Genomic DNA, 13,436 nt, shown 5'->3' with positions numbered 1-13,436 from the left:
GCTTATTTTTTTCTTTAAGCAATGGCTTTTTTATGGCCCCTCTTCCGTAAAGCCCCGCTCTGTGGAGTGCATGGCTTAAAGTGGTCCTATGGCCAGATACTCCAATCTCCGCTGTGGTGCTTTGCAGCTCCTTCAGGGTTATCTTTATTCTCTTTGTTGCCTCTCTGATTAATGCCCTCCTTGCCTGGTCCATGAGTTTCAGTGGGCGGCCCTCTCTTGTGGTGCTATGTTCTTTCCATTTCATAATAATGGATTTAATGGTGCTTCGTGGGATGTTCAAAGTTTCAGATATTTATTTTTAACCTAATCCCGATCTGTACTTCTCCACAACTTTGTCCCTGACCTGTTTGGAGAGCTCCTTGGTCTTCATGGTGCCGCTTGCTTGGTGGTGCCCTTTGCTTAGTGGTGTTGCAGACTCTGGGGCCTTTCAGAACACTACTGAGATCATGTGACAGATCATGTGACAGCCTGTAATTAGCATTTCACTGTAAGATCTAAACCTGTTGTATCGGCGCAAGTCACAAATAAACTTTGATTTGATTTAGATTGCACACAGGTGGACTTCATTTAACTAATTATGTGACTTATTTGGTTGCACCAGATCTTATTTAGGGCCTTCATAGCAAAGGAGATGCATACATTTGCACACACAAGTAATTTATTTTCATTTAACTTCACCAATTTGGACATTTGTGTATGTCCATTACATGAAATCCAAATAAAAATCTATTTAAATTACAGGTTGTAATGCAATAAAATAGTTAAAATGCCAGGGGGATGAATACTTTTGCAAGGCACTGTATATTTATATTTAATAGTAGTGGTAGAGTTATTATATCATGAACAGCCATATGCACTTTGGAATGTGCACTTTCTGTGCAAAGGATGTGCAAGATCAATAACACCTTCTGTAAGTGATCCCCCTCCCCCTCCTCCCTGAAAAAATACATATTTTTGGGGGTCCAATGCAGGATTTATACTTGTTTGTTTGGTTGCTGGAGCGTTAATACCATAAGAAAAGTAACGTCTAATGGAACAGTGAATTTCGTAAATACTCTTTCAAAGGTTTAGAAAACAAAATGGAAACCATGGTGCATAATGCATACAAATGTATGGTTTCACTCATCTGTATTTTGTTTGTGTCTGATACATTGCAGACAACCAAAAGCAGAGAAACGGTTTTAAGTGTCTAGGAGTTTGAAGATTCTTTGACATAATAATGTTTATCCGAAAGTGGTGCTATCAAGAGTGTTTCTCCAAATGGCTCATATTAGAGAACAAATGTTTTTGGTGCATCAGAGAGATGTAGTGTAAAAGCTTTCTTTCATTTTCGTCATACTATCTTTGCATGTTTTAATCACTAGGATATGGAGATCAGACAGCTACGAAGAAAACTGCAATCATACCAAACATAATTGCTATGAAATGATTGCATTCAAATGGGAAGGCGGGGCTACATACTGGATGTATTATATGAATTGATCATGCAGTCAGAAGTGTATGTATTAAATCTACCTCCTGTTGAGTCTCATTGAATTGTCAGTTCTTAATGATATTGAGGATAACATGTTTGTGCAAATCCTTCACATCTGTGTGTGTGTGTGTGTGTGTGTGCGTGCGTGCATGTGTAAGAGAGAGAGAGAGAGAAAACAACAAAGCTAAAGATAAAAACGAAATAAGCACTTGCACAACACTTCCCTCTCCTATGCCTGAGCACTTCAGCAGCACTTGCACATATGATATGGCTGGGTTGTACTGTCAGCTTTGGGGACCACAAATCACTGCTGGTAATGCAGCAATTAATGATGTCTGGGGGAAAACACTCTGAAACACGTAGGTTAGCAGCCTGCTCTGCCCTACCAATTTCCCCTGCTCCCCATGTTGCTCTGGACCTCCCAGGCTCCATGTGGAAGTCTTCCCCCATCACCCACCCCTCTCCTCCCCAGGAGGCAGAGCACAATGTGGGGACAATCATCTCAGCATCCACTGGGTCTGGAACCTTAGAGACCAGCAGGAGGTCCACAGACAGGACTATTATCTCAATGGTATGTCTCATCTAAAGGAGGGTAATATGTTCCTGGACAGAATCCCTTTGGAGAGAGCCTGTCTTTATATCCAAGGAACAAGCGCAGGCTTTTAGATTGATCAAGGATCAGATTAATTATGTAATTGTGCCATCATTACATTACATTCTCAATGACCTGTATATACAGTTTAAGAAGATGTGTGTATGGATACCATGTTCTTCAAAATAATCAGATATAAATTCACATACGGTTGGAGTCATTAAAACTTGTTTTTCAGCAACTGCACAAATTTCTTGTTAACAAACTATAGTTTTTGGCAACTATAGTTTGGTAACTTTGTGCATGACACAAGTCATTTTTTCAACAATTGTTTACAGACAGATTATTTCACTTATAATTCACTGTATTACAATTCCAGTTGGTCAGAAGTTTACATACTCTAAGTAGACTGTGCATTTAAACAGCACGGGAAATTCCAGAAAATTATGTCATGGCTTTAGAAGATTCTGCTAGGCTAATTGACATAATTTGAGTCAATTGGAGGTGTACCTGTGGATTTATTTCAAGGCCTACCTTCAAACTCAGTTCCACTTTGCTTGACATTGTGGGAAAATCAAAAGAAATCAGCCAAGACCTCAGAAGAAAAATTGTAGACCTCTACAAGTCTGGTTCATCCTTGGGAGACATTTCCAAACACCTGAAGGTACCACGTTCATCTGTACAAACAACAGTACCCAAGTATAAACACCATGGGGCCACGCAGCCTTCATACCACTCAGAAAGGAGACGCGTTAGAAATGAACTTGCTTTGGTGTGAAATGTGCAAATCAATCCCAGAACAACAGCAAAGGACCTTGTGAAGATGCAGGAGGAACCAGGTACAAAAGTATCTATATCTACAGTAAAACAAGTCCTATATCAACATAACCTGAAAGGACGCTCAGCAAGGAAGAAGCCACTGCTCAAAAAAACACCATAAAAAAGCCAGACTATGGTTTGCAACTGCACATGGGGACAAAGATTGTACTTTTTGAAAAAATGTCCTCTAGTCTGATGAAATAAAAAAATAGAACTGTTTGGCCATAATTACCATCATTATGTTTGGAGGAAAGAGGGGGAAGCTTGCAAGCTGAAGAACACCATCCCAACCATTAAGCAAGGGGGTGGCAGTATCATGTTCTGGGGGTGCTTTACTGCAGGAGGGACTGGTGCACTTCTCAAAATAGACTGCATCATGAGGAAAGGAAAAGTAAGTTAATATTTTGAAGCAACATCTCAAGACATCAGTCAGGAAGTTAAAGATTGGTAGCAAATGGATCTTCCCAATCGACAATGACCTCAAGCATACTTCCGAAGTTGTGGAAAAATGGCTTCATAAGGACAAGAAAGTCAAGGTATTGGAGTTGCCATAACAAAGCCCTGACCGCAATCCAATTGAATTTTTTTGGGCAGAACTGGCAAAGCGTGGGCGAGCAAGGAGGCTTACAAACATGACTCGGTTACACCAGCTCTGTCAGGAGGAATGGGACAAAATTCACCCAATTTATTGTGGGAAGCTTGTGGATGGCTACCTGAAACATTTGACCCAAGTTAAACAATTTAAAGGCAATGCTACCAAATACTAATTGAGTGTATGTAAACTTCTGACCCACTGGGAATGTGATGAAAGAAATAAAAGCTGAATTAAATCATGAGACAGTGTTTACCGCCACCATCAACAACAAAACAAATGTTCAAATTTCTCCTGTAGTAATACAGATGTCTGCCTACAAGAACTGAATGTCATTTTTGACTGTCTGACTGCAGGCAGGACAGATGGAGGCTTGGGGACTTGGGGACCTGGGGTGATATATCCCAGTGGCCTGTGTGCCTCTCAGCCCTGAACCTCTGCCAACTCAGCCTCTACCCACCAATCCTCAGAAGGGTATATTACCATCCAGATAACCAGGCAGGAGCCCGGATAGAGAGGATCACCACTGCACTGCTATCCATCTACCTCTGCTCGCAAGTCAATAAGATAAGCGCCCACTGTCCTCACCCACAATGCTCTCTGCTATTAGAGACATGGGCTGCGGTACCTGCTTGGCACTGTAAAAAAAAGTTAAATGCTTTCAACAGCTTAATCCAAAGAGTATAGCCTGGCACCCCTGATTCTATTCAAGTACAAAAATTATTTTGGGGGAATGGAAAACAGCTTTTGCTGACCACAACCTGCTTAGGTATGATATATTTATTTCACTGTCAAGTCAACGCTGGCTCACCCTGATATTTTGACAGCAGCACTATTTGGAGCGTGACAAGTCATGCGGAAAAGGAATGCAAAAAAGCAGCATAATTTCAACGTTTACACAGATGTAATCGAATGGTGTTGTGGCCAATATAAATGTGTTATGGCTGCACTTTCTTGATGCGATAATACGCACCATGAGAATATGGATACTGGATAGTGTGCTGAGGTGTTTCGATTCAACAGAATTATAGTATTTGTGGACAAATTCCTGCTTTGGCTAATTTCTGCCTCAGTGGACAATAGAGGAAAGGGAGGGAGGTGCTACTATAGGCTTGTCTGTGGTTCCATTACACATCCAGCAGCAGTAATGACATGCATTGGTGGCTGTTTGAAGCATGAGACGGTATATACCAGTGGCGAGCCTTTGAATCCCTGTAGGGAAGACTTAAAGCTGACCTGTGTGGTATCTCTGATTTGGACATAACACCAGGGTTGACTGTTAAACATGTTGAATAGGAAGTAGCAGCCCTCTGTGTAGAAACATTTTCGATTTCTCAATTAGATTAGATGCTTAGGACTTTACTCCATCCTTCTCTATGTAGTGGCATGTATGCATGGAGAGAAAGGGAGTGGAGAAAAACATGTAAAGTGTGTGTTCCATCACCCATAGTGGCCTTACATTTTGATCTATTTTTTACTCAAGGAGGAATATTGAATGCACTTTAAAACAACATTTTATGAAGGAACACAAGTGTGTGTGCACAATCACTTGAATTTCCTTAAGTTGTTTTAAAGTGAGACCTGCTAATTTGGCAGTATTGGCAGCCAGTCCAGCCGTTGTTGTGTAACCGACACCTGGGGAGAGGACTATGGCTCTGAACCTGGTCCAGGAATAATGTATATAGTAGTGTTTCCTGGATAATTACTTCCTGTGTGAGAGTTGTGTTACTTCCTGGCCTGCACGTGGCATCCTCTTCAGTCCCCACTGTGTAATTCTCCAATAACATAATTAGGCAGCATGAGTAATAGCCACTTCAAAGACTCATGATTTTAGTGCTATTGATAAACTCTTCAATTATGTCCATGTCCTGATCTTTTTTTGAAGGGGTGACAAAGACTAGGACATGGAACATACCAACCCAACATACAGAACTGTACATTACATTTTATTTTCTAAATAATATATTGTACTGTCTACAATTTACAGTATTTATATTCACTCTAAAATATTGTTATTTCTTGAATTATTGTTTAGATTTTTGAATTACTTGTGTAGTTGTATTGTATTTGCAAGACATTGCACTTCATAGTAACATAAACATTTCACTGCACCTGCTATAACACCTGCAAATCTGTGTATGCGACCAATAAACTTTGATTTGATTTGAGGTAGCGGCAGGGCTGGCACGTTTGGCGTCCCACTGGGGGTTACTTTGAGTTGGACTGCAATTACCAGGTGACATACCGATCACCTGGAGATGTCAATTTAGAGACAGACTGGGAAATGTTGCTATATTTATACATTATATACCTCCAGTTGTTCAGACATTATCCACTTCATATAATAACCCCCTCTCATATTAATGTACCACTGTAGAATGCAACTGCAGTGAATTAAACCTCAAAACATCTTTCTTGAGCTGGTGCATAATGCACTGTTCAATATGGAATGGAAATGTGAGTGCTTGAAATGATGGAAGAATGTACAGAAGAGTATGAGAACAAAGTGAAGAGAACAGCATCTGGTGGTGGTACTTGGATTACTATTTTTTGTAGTGTTGTACTTAAAAAAAAGGTCAATATTTAAAGTATAAAGTGACAATATTTCAAGAAAAAAATGTCAATAAAGTGTTGTGAATAAACTTGAAATGTATTTTCGAGAATAAAGTCACAAATTTTAAAGTCACAGTTATATTTCAAGATTAATGTAGTGGATTTGGTTACAGGTAAGTGCATGTCTCCCTGGTTCCTTGTTGCTGTGCGCTCCACTGTTAAAATGCCTGCAGTTAGAGTAGATGACCTGGTGATACTATACATTAGAATTGGCTTTAGTAAGAAGGAAATCCTGGCACTTTTAGCACATAATAATCACATTACTATAAGGTTGTGCCACAGATTATTTTCTGAAGGAGGAACTGTGGTTACATACAATAGTAGAGACGGCAGGTTGTGTGCATCGCCGCAGGAAGTATGGGTGTGAAGGGTGTTGCAGCACCACCTGAAAAAATTACAATAAAAACAAATATATAAATTAATAATACAAATATATATAATATATAATTTTTCAAAAATATTTTCCAACAAAGGTAGTGCACTGGGCCATGAATAATCCCCTCCCCCCCAGTGATCTAAAACACTCATTCAAATACGCTTATTAATCTAATGATCTAATATCTTGCACGCACAGCACACACACCAAGTTTCCTCCTGGCAATTTCAGACTACAGGCATTACACTCTTCTAACGGCCATGGTGCATTATGAGCACGAACCAAAAACTTTCTTGGCACTGTCACTGACTGGGAAGAGAACTGGGTTTGAGTCCCTGTCAGTCTGCCCTCTGAATTCGCTATAACGTTCTACTGCGTAGCCTAGGCAAACACCTTGTAAAAAATCTGTGCATAAGGGCAACTATTAACGACCTTATCCATGGTGATATACTAACAGTAGTACATTATTTCCCCCTTATGGCAACTATCCTTCTAACAACTATAGACCAGTAGGCTACGTGAGCACACCCAATAAAACAAATTATCTTGGGATCCTGGAGACTGGGGTCTATGAGTGTGTGTATGTCCCATGTCAAGCTGCTCTTCAAATTCTCCACAACACCGCTATTTGGCAGCCCATTATAAACCTATAGCGGCCCACTAGATTGAGTACCCTAACCTGTAGGCTAATCGTACATTACAGTGGGTAAGTGAAAGTAAATTATAGGCCTATCCAACGGCTGCGGATGAATGAACAATGACTAAATGTCTGTGGGAGGAGAGGCAAATCAAGGACCACCTTTACATGCGCAAACCAGCTAATCTGAGATGGTGTTTGAATATATTCATGGATGGATTGTCCATTTCTTGATCTAAATATAGGCTATTAGATAAATGATGATAGACTATATAGGCCATAAATAAATAATCATTGATCTGACATGACTTGGTTGGTAACCTAGCGTAATATCTCCTTTGGGAGGATGGGAGGAATGAAGGATGCATAGGTTATCCCAAATAAGTGGTATTGTCTCTGTTATAGACTATTTAGCTAAACTATACCACTACCACTTGTTCACCTTATTGAGGCTAGTGGCTAGACCTGTCTCAGACTCGGCATTACCCAAAGCCCTTCCCTGTGGCTATGCAAGTTCCATGACATGGGTTTTGGGTCAGCCTTGAGTCCGACAGGGACGCCCAATCCTTCTCCACACAATCCGTGACCTACATACACAAGATAATAAACATATGCCTATGAGGCTACTTTGGTGAAAGTGTAGCTTGCATGAAACACCATGCCATTAGGCACACATTTTTAAATTAACCTTTAGTTTCGACATATAGGCTGCTGGCCTACCTGTTACTCTAAAATATACTATGCACGGTTTCAGTATACGCAGGGGATAGAGGATCAAATTGTAAAGACTTGGAAAGGTACCACCCATGCAACTCGATGCCTCTTGCAGTCTGACAACGCACCATGGCCGTTAGAATGGTATTGCATTGTGGATTCCGTGTGTTTGTGCATGTGTGTTTGTGTGACGCCTGTTTGAATGAGTGCATTATACCCCCCCCCCCCGACTTCTTAAAAGATCATTTGTGGAATTTCTTTCCTTCTTAATGTGTTTGAGCAAATCAGTTGTGTTGTGACAAGGTAGGGTTGGAATACAGAAGATAGCCCTATTTGGTAAAAGACCAAGTCCATATTATGGCAAGAACAGCTCAAATAAGCAAAGAAAAAATATAGTCTATCATTACTTTAAGACATGAAGGTCAGTCAATGTGGAAAATTTAAAGAACTTTAAAGTTTCTTCAAGTGCAGTCACCAAAACCATTAAGCGCAATTATAAAACTGGCTCTCATGAGGACAGCCACAGGAAAGGAAGACCCAGAGTTACCTCTGCTGCAGAGGACAAGTTCAGTTGAGTTACTAGCCTCAGAAATTGCAGCCCAAATAAATGCTTCACAGAGTTTAAGTAACAGACACATCTCAACATCAACTGTTCAGAGGAGACTGCATGAATCAGGCCTTTATGGTTGAATTGCTGTAAAGAAACCACTACTAAAGAACACCAAAAAGAAGAAGAGACTTGCTTGGGCCAAGAAACATGAGCAATGGACATTAGACAGGTGAAAATCTGTCCATTGATCTGATGAGTCCAAATTTGAGATTTCTGGTTCCAACCTCCATGTCTTTGTGAGATGCAGAGTAGGTGAACGGATGCTCTCCGCATGTGTGGTTCCCACCGTAAAGCATGGAGGAGGAGTTGTGATGGTGTGGTGATGCTTTGCTGGTGACACTGTCAGTGATTTTTTTTAGAATTCAAGGCACACTTCACCAGCATGGCTACCACAACATTCTGCAGCGATACCTCATCCCATCTGCTTTGCACTTAGTGGGGCTATCATTTGTTTTTCAACAGGACACTGACCCAACACAACTTCAGGCTATGTAAAGGCTATTTGACCAAGAAGGAGAGTGATGGAGTGCTGCATCAGATGACTTGCCCTCCCCAATCACCCGACCTCAACCAAATTTAAATGGCTTGGGATGAGTTGGACCACAGAGTGAAGGAAAGGCAGCCAACAAGTGCTCAGCATATGTAGGAAACCTTTCAAAACTGTTGGAAAAGCATTGCAGGTGAAGCTGGTTGAGAGAATGCCAAGTGTGTGCAAAGCTGTCATCAAGGAAAGTGGTGGCGACTTTGAAGAATCTAAAATCTAAAATATATTTGGATTTGTTTAACAAATTTGTTGCTTACTACATTTTTCCATATGTGTTATTTCATAGTTTTGATGTCTTCACTATTATTGTACAATCTAGAAAATAGTAAAAATAAAGAAAAACCCTCATCAAGGCAAATGGTGGCTACTCTACCAGTCAAAAGTTTCCAAACTAGTACTGTATGTATGTAACCACTCAGAAATACCTCATCCGAATCAGAGTGTTTTCTCCTGAAAATAATCCGTGACACAACCTCTTCCAGATCCTAACAGTCCTACCTATAATAATATGGCTATTATCTGCTTTAGAAGAAAGGATTTCCATGTTACTAAAGCCAATTCTAAAGTATAGTTTTATCAGGTAATCTAACTGCAGACATTTCAATGAGCTTGGTAATCTTGCTGTAGGCATTTCAACGGTGGTGCTCACAGCAACAGGGAGCCAGGGAGACATGCATTTAAACCAAATCCCCTTCTTTAATCTTGAAATATAACTGACTTCTCGAAATATTGCCACTTTATTCTCAAAATATTGCCACTTTTTTAAAGTAGCCTACAATCGTGCAAAAAGTACCATTACTTTTTATTTCGTTTTTTCATACTTGGCCTTAATACTCGTCCGTAAGAATATAATCCTGCACTAGGTGTTATTTTGTGACAGAGCCCAGCACAGGCCATACAGTATATGAGTTTACACTGGGCAGCATGTGCAGATGTTTCAGCACACAGGATGGCCTCACATCTCTAACAACAGACTGCCTCCTTTGGGCATGAACTAGCTCCACATCAGCTCCACCAGGCCATAAATATTAATCAGACCACAAGTGCTGCCATGGACCAGTAGGCTGGTAACTACAGGAGTGCGAGCTCAGACAGTGAAGAAAGAGAACGATGACACCAATGCCGATGGAATGAATCCACTCATTAACACCCCATTCGAAATCCCATCTTTAGAATTCCAAACATTGCTTGTTTCTTCTCCCATTGATGGATGAGCAAGACTGTTTCGGTGAAGAATATACTTATTTTTTGTTTTGTGTCTGTGATTGGCAGGTTAGGTATTGGTTTATTTTACTAGACGAGAGAGAGAGAGAGAGAGAGAGAGAGAGAGAGAGAGAGAGAGAGAGAGAGAGAGAGAGAGAGAGAGAGAGAGAGAGAGAGAGAGAGAGAGAGAGAGAGAGAGAGAGAGAGAGAGAGAGAGAGAGAGAGAGAGAGAGAGAGAGAGAGAGAGAGAGAGAGAGAGAGAGAGAGAGAGAGAGAGAGAGAGAGAGAGAGAGAGAGAGAGAGAGAGAGAGAGAGAGAGAGAGAGAGAGAGAGAGAGAGAGAGAGAGAGAGAGAGAGAGAGAGAGAGAGAGAGAGAGAGAGAGAGAGAGAGAGAGAGAGAGAGAGAGAGAGAGAGAGAGATCATTCAAAGGCTACCTCAATCATACATAATGCCCACATTACTACACAACCACTTTGAAGTTCCTTCCAAAGGATGCTGACATTACCATAGTCTACCTGTTCAGTCCGATCACCAGTAAAAGCACTCATTCTGCATTGTGACATGCTGGCTATAGTCATCCAAAGTGTCTTCTCTCTATGAGCCTCAAGCCAGATGGAATGTCTGGCTCTGTCACGCAACTGCAGTCGTTGCAATACAGTGTCAGGGCACTCCTTTTTCTTTGTACAGGAGGACTTGACATTTTTGCCCACACCTGCCTTGCAGAAAGTGTCACATTAACGGTGCCTCTCTGAAAACATAAGAGTCAGTATGACAAAATGAGGGATGATTTTCTTTGACAAGTGCCAACTAGGTTAGCTGATAATGGATTTGTGTCCTGTCCCTTATATATATATTTACATGTTAGTCATTTAGCAGACACATTTAGCAGACACACACTTATCCAGAGTGACTTACAGGAGCAATTACGTGCCTTGCTCAAGGGCACATCAACACATTTTCACCTTTCGGTTAATGGCCCAACACTCTTAAACACTAGGCTACATGCCGCCCATATATTCCATTGTTTGTTTCTTAACAATATAAGAGTTTCAACTAACAAACCATTGGTTACATTTCCATTTAGTATATCTGTCAGGACCAATTATGCTTGAGGTAGGAGTCAACAGCAAAAAAAAAGATAGATATACGGTTAATTATCATACAGTGATAGAAACCTGTAATCAGTGTGCCAATGCTGTCCCAGTAGAAATGAACACCACATGTGAGACAACACTCCACTGAGGTAATTCAAGCAAACAGGCAATTTGAACAAAGATGTTGGCAACTTAACAGTGTGAGACCACATTCATCTCAGGTGACTCTCTTTCTATCTCTCAGCAGAGCCAAGTGTCCTATGTAATTATACAACAACCATACGGAGCACAAGGGAAACATGCTAACTAGCAGATGTGTATGAGCACGCACACACTGACACACACGCTGGCCTGGATGCTCTCTCTCACTCACACACACACATACACAACCGGTGATCACATCTCAAGCAGAGAGGAATAGGAGAGATGTTTAAATCCTGTCCAAATTTGTCATTGCAGGAATGCAGTGATACTGCTCTTAATACTCAGACCGATAAGCAGACCGCCTGCCTTCCTGCCTTTCCGACAACAACTCCCATTATTAGGGCGGAGACACAAGCATCTCGTCATTATATCCTAATCTCTGTCTCATGCCATGCATCTTTGGATACAGGGCAGACTTTGAAAAAAACACAAAAGGGGTTAAATGAATCAATATAATCTCCTGAGCTTTATTATATGTCTGAGATATAGGACTGACTCTTCAAAACATACTTCCTTTTGATTAGTTTTTTGACTATCTGTTTTGCCATGTATGAATATGTTGTTCAAAGTGTATCTATGGGCTAGTGGCTAGGCCAAATTCAATGTTTCATCAAATACTTTATTTTTATTTGATACCTACAGTACAGTGGTCCTAAAATACTAAATCAAATAGCTAAATGATCCTTGGTATGACTACCTTAAAACAATTCCATATGTTCACTTGAAAGAAACCCAGCCCCGAGACCTTAGACCTAGGGGGTTCTAGGCACAACATCATTTTGGTTCAGTATATATCTGTTTTGAGCAGTTTCATAAAGCGATAGTTAAATGTATTGTGAACAATTGTTAAAGAAAATCATATCAAAAGTAATGTGAATATTGCATTTTGAAAAGCAGATAGATACTATGATTGAATATGTATACCAATTGAAATAGGGATTTGGTGCAGTGAACAAGTGACTTTGTGAATTTGTTTATTGTACTTAGTGAGTTCAAATAACAATTATTGTTCACATACACATGGTTAGCAGATGTTATTGCGAGTGCAGTGAAATGCTTGTGCTTCAAGTTCCAACAGTGCAGCAATATCAACAAGTAATCTAACAATTCCACAACAACTACCGAATACACACAAATCTAAGTAAAGGGATGTAATAATGATATGTACATATAAATATATGGATGAGCAATGACAGAGCGGCATAGGCAAGATGCAATAATAGATGGTATAAAATACAGTGCAATGTATATACATATGGGATGAGTAATGCAAGATATGTAAACATCATTATTAAAACCTCTTAAGGATCTCTACAGATCGGTGTGTCCCCCAGGGGACGGTTGAGCTAATGTGCACTAATGCGATTAGCATGAGGTTATAAGTAACAAGAAAATTTCCCTGGACATAGACATATCTGATATTGTCAGAAAGGTTAATTTCTTGTTAATCTAACTGCACTGTCAAATTTACAGTAGCTATTACAGTGAAATAATGTCATGTTACTGTTTGAGGAGAGTGCACAGTTATGAACTTGAAAGGTTATTAATAAACCAATTAGGCACATTTGGGCAGTCTTGATACAACATTTTGAACAGAAACGCAAAGGTTTATTGGATCAGTCTAAAACTTTGCACATACACTGCTGCCATCTAGTGGCCAGAATCAAAATTGTGCCTGGGCTGGAATAATACATTTGCATTTCAAAGATGATGGTACAAAAATAATACAAAACACTTTTTTTTCTTTGTATTATCTTCTACTAGATCTAATGTGTTATATTCTCCTACATTAATTTCACATTTCCACAAACTTCAAAGTGTTTCCTTCCAAATGGTATCAAGAATATGCATATCCTTGCTTCATTTCCTGAGCTACAGGCAGTTAGATTTGGGCATGTCATTCTTGGCGAAAATTGATCATTTTAAAGTGGCATTAATAAAGTGACTAGTGACCCATTTGTTA

The sequence above is a fragment of the Oncorhynchus mykiss genome, chromosome 1 (assembly GCF_013265735.2).
Source record: "Oncorhynchus mykiss isolate Arlee chromosome 1, USDA_OmykA_1.1, whole genome shotgun sequence".
Classification (NCBI taxonomy): domain Eukaryota; kingdom Metazoa; phylum Chordata; class Actinopteri; order Salmoniformes; family Salmonidae; genus Oncorhynchus; species Oncorhynchus mykiss.
The sequence above is the reverse complement of the archived record's forward strand: the minus strand, read 5'-3'. Positions refer to the sequence as shown.